Source organism: Callithrix jacchus, chromosome 8 (assembly GCF_049354715.1).
Source record: "Callithrix jacchus isolate 240 chromosome 8, calJac240_pri, whole genome shotgun sequence".
Taxonomy (NCBI): domain Eukaryota; kingdom Metazoa; phylum Chordata; class Mammalia; order Primates; family Cebidae; genus Callithrix; species Callithrix jacchus.
The window spans coordinates 134,171,330-134,176,011 of NC_133509.1; positions in this window are offsets into that span (position 1 = coordinate 134,171,330).

Consider the following 4,682-nt stretch of genomic DNA (forward strand, 5'->3'; position numbering starts at 1 on the left):
CTGGCCTCAGTACAAGACCTAACACAGGCAAACTAGAAAATCCATGGCCAGCCAGGCGCAGTGGCTCACACCTGTAATCCCAGCACTTTGGGAGGCTGAAGTGGGTGGATCGCCTGAGGCCAGGAGTTCGATACCAGCCTGGCCAACATGGTGAAACCCCGTCTCTACTAAAAATACAAAAATGAGCTGAGCATGGTGGTGGGCAGCTTGCTCATCAGCCACTCAGGAGGCTGAGGCAGGAGAACACTTGAACCCAGGAGGTAGAGGTTGCAGTGAGCTGAGATCTTGTCACTGAGCTCTAGCCTAGGCGACAAGAGCAAAACTCCATCTCAAAAAAATAAAGAAATTAAAAATTAAAGGTTGTAGCAACTGAACCTTGTGGCTAATTATTCAGGGGGAAATAATAGATTACATATGGAAAAAAGACTGGAAGGAGATTCAGAAATAACAGCAGCTATTGTGTGAGAATTATGGGACTGGGGGGCTTTTAAAATAACTTTGTTTCCCAAACTTCCTAGAATGTCATTAAAGATTTGCCGTACATTTGTTACGTTTTGTTTTTTAGATGGAGTCTCACTCTGTCACGCAGGCTGGAATGCAGTGGCAGTATCTCAGCTCCCTGCAACCTCCACCTCCCGGGTTCAAGTGATTCTCCTGCCTCAGCCTCCCAAGTAGCTGAAACTACAGGTGCCTGCCACCACGCCTGGCTAATTTTTGTATTTTAAGTAGAGACGAGATTTTACCATGTTCATTAGGCTGTTCTCGAACTCCTGACCTCAAGCAATCCTCCTGCCTCGGCCTCCCAAAGTGCCAGGATTACAGGCATGAGCCACCGTGCCCAGCCTCGTACATTGTAATAAATAGTTTTGTAAAACTATTCTTTGTGAAAGAATCAAGGAGGTGATTGTCACGCTATGGTGTGAGACTATCCTGGGTGCAGCGAGGTACATGGGACGTGGTTGGATGAGACCTACTTTAAGAAGCTGCCATGCTTTTTCCTTCCTTTCCTTCTGTCTGTGGGCCTCCATCATTGGGTCTGCATGCTAAGGCAAGGCTCTCTCACAGCAGCCAAACCGGCTGATCTTAAAGCCATCTCTGCTCACCCTGCTGGGGCTGGCTACCCAGCCTACCAGCTAAACAGAACCTGCTGAAACTTGGCCCTCCGTGGGCTCGGGAAGCAGCCTGGTTAGGCTCTCTGCTGGGTGCTCGCAGAGCGTGGAGCACTTTCTGACACTCACGGTGAAGAATGTCCTCTGGAAGCCTCCCCGCTCCCCACCTTCTGTCATGGGGAGATAATTCATTTATGCAGCTTTCACAGAAGACTGACATTTTCGACTTTTTTAGCAGAATAAATTTATAAGGTAAATTAGGGGGTGGGAGCCCTAGTGTCCTAGGCAGATTCAAACTGGTAATTACAGAGGGCCTAATTATGTATTCACCACGGAGCCTTCTGGAACAGCAAAGGCTGCAGGATGGCTCTTATTCTTCCTGAGAGGACCCTTTTCCCTGGAAGCTTCACAACCGGCCTTTAGGAGCTTGTGCTTCCAGCTCTGGGCCACGGCAGCAAAGCACCCTTGTCACCGGCACCTACGCCCTGATATCTGCAGAGAACATCCTAACCCCGGGCAGGGAGCCCCAATGCCCCCCAGTCGTCATGACGTCAAATATTCTTCAGACCAGGAGCCCTGACTTGGATAAAATAAACGTCAAAAATTCAAGACAGGGTTTTGTTTTTGTCTTTCGTTTTTCGTTTTGAGACAGAGTCTCGCTCGGTCACCCAGGCCGGGGTGCAGTGGCACGGTCTCGGCTCACTGCAGCCTCCACTTCCTGGGTTCAAGTGTTTCTCCTGCTTCAGCCTCCCGAGTAGCTGGGATTACAGGTGGCCACCACCACGCCTGGCTAAGGACAGGGTTTTTAAAATCTGGCTCTGCCCCATTTTCCCCCAATCCCCCCAGAGTTCTAGACGACCTCTGCAGCTGTGGTACCAGAACGATCATTTCCACAGCCTTCTCTCCTGCTTGGCTGGGGGCTCCCTGGGGGCAGGAACTCTGTGCTTTGCCTCTGCACCTCATCAGAACTCAGCTTGGGATCTGGCCTCTGTGCGGTTGCTGAATAAAGGGAAAGAATCGACAGTCAACAAAAATGCACAGTGGCCCTAGGAAGAGAGAGACCCTGTGCTTCGGCAAAGCCAAACTGACTGACTGTGCCTTTCTCGCCCGACGCAGTGCCACGCAATGTTTGAACACACAGACACGTTTTAGATGAAAGCCCTCCTTTCTGCGGCCCGCTCACCCTCGTTTTCCAGTGCCCTCCCTGCTCCCAAAGCACCTCGTGGTTCACTTGGTAACTATGCACTGCACTCTGCTGTGAGTCGAATCCTGTCCCCCACTATAATATGCTGGAGTCCTAAGCCCTGTACCTATGAATGTGCCTCGGGGTCTTTGCGAATGTAATCAGTTAAGATGAGGTCATCCTGGGTGAGGGTGGGCCTTCCAAGCAATGACTGGTGCCCTCCTATAAATACAGCCATGTGAACACAGAAACACACAAGGAAGACATCCGGTGACAGTGGAGGCAGACACTGGACCCAGACAGCTGCCAGGAACACCAAAGAATGCTGGCAACCACCAGAAGCTAGGAAGAGGCAAGGAAGGGTCTTCCCCAAGAGCCTGGAGGAGGAGTGTGGCCCTGAGACAGGGTGACTTCAGACTTCAAGCCTCCCCACTTGTCAGACAATAAGCACCTCTTATTTGAAGTCACCCAGTTAGCAATACTATGTTATGCCAACCCCAGGAAGTGAATGGGAGCTTCTGCTCTGTGCTAGACAATGAGCCAGGCCCAGGTGAGCAGAGCCAAGCTACCCAGACACAGACCCTGCCCTGGGGGCTCAGGGGCCACAGGCCTTTTCTACAGTCATAAAACATGGTGGGAATTACCCCCCAGGCCAGGCGCAGTTTCTCACACCTGCAATCCCCGCACTTTAGGGGACTGAGGCAGGAGAACTTCCTGAGGCCAGGAGTTCAAGACCAGCCTGGGCAACATGTAAGATCCCATCTGTATAAAAATTTGAAAAGAAAATTAGCCAAGTATACTGGTACAGGCCTGTAGTCTCAGCTACTTGGGAGGCTGAGGCAGGAGGATTACTTGAGCCTATGAGTTCCAGGCTGCAGTGAGCTATGATTGTACCATTGCACTCAAGCCTGGGTGACAGACCCTGTCTTTAAAAATTAATAAATAAGGATTTCCCTGCATTTAATATCTGCAAAGAGAATGTTGACATGAACTGGCGACCCTCCTTGTCAGCCTCGGAAAAGAGCAATAATGACTGGACTGCGAATATCTTGAGGCCCAGACCACGGCTGGTGGAGCCTGAACTCCCACTCACAGGGCCCCTGCCACCTATGTCCTAGCTTGGGACTTTGAAACTCTTCAGCCCCTGAAGTGCTAGCTTGGTGTGTAGCTGCATTTCATTTTCATTTTTGTGTTTAATAAATAAACACAGAATTAAAAACAAAAGAAACAATGAACTCACTCGCAGTACTAAATTACCGCACAAGGAAAAGGGAATTAGATAAAAGACACATCTCTCTGGTGCTTACAGAAAACCCTCCCAGACACACTAGGGTGAAGAGGCCCTGTTTTCGCTCCTCCCCAAGCGCCCCACTAAATAAAATTATCTAGGCATCAGATCCGCCCCTGCTCCTGCGAGTTTTAGATGAGGAAGAAACTACTTTACCTTTCTGCCCCATGCAGCCTCTTAAGAAAGCTCAGGCCTGGGGCAGGACGGGTTCCTGCTCGGCTCTGCTGCCTTCGTTCCTGTGTGTGTGGTGTGAGGGAGGTAAATTAAGAGTTCACACTTCTGCAAAGTGCTGGGTTCACGCCCAACCACAGGCTTCTGCAACTTTGACCAAAGGCACATATGGCAGGGTGGATGTGACCTCGCTGTTCACGGAATGGTCACCCCAGGTGACTGAGCCTTCAGTCGGAGTGAAGTCACAGGGCAGGGCTCACAGAGAGCTGACCCAGACCCAAACTGTGACCCTCTTATGCGCCAGGCTGGACATTCGGCATCCACTCTTCCTCATCCCCGCCCGCTGCCCCCCACCACTGCCTGAGTTACACATCGGCATCTCATTTTACAGGAGGGAAACCAAGCTATGCAACCAGCTCCAGCTCACAGGCAGTCACAGCAGAGCCAGGGTTCAAAGTCGGGTTTTCCAGTGACGCGGGTATTGTTGTGTCCACCTCCTCATGTCAGGGTAACCCAGGCTGGGCTGCTGCACAACTTAATCTCTTTAAGAAGTTTACAAGGCTCACATGTCCTCTTTTGCTGTAGGCTGTTGGTGGCCTACCTGTCCCTCTAGCCACCCCTTGTGGCCTCCAGCGCCTCCATGGCAGGGAAGAGGAAGCCAGGGGAGTCCCACCGGCTATAACTGCCTCGGCCCAGAAGTGACACACATCACCTCTAGTCACAGCCATTGGCCAGAGCCAGTCACATGAGTCCCCCCACCTCCAGAGAAGCTGGGAAATGTAGGCCAGCAGCCAAGTGTGGTTGGCCAGCCCATTGACACCATGTCCAGAAAGAGCGTGTGTACAGGTACTCCGTGTTGACTGAAGGAGCCGTCACTAGAAATTTCTTCGCCAGTCAATTTGGGAAGCAGGACCGTGGCTCAACGGAAGTG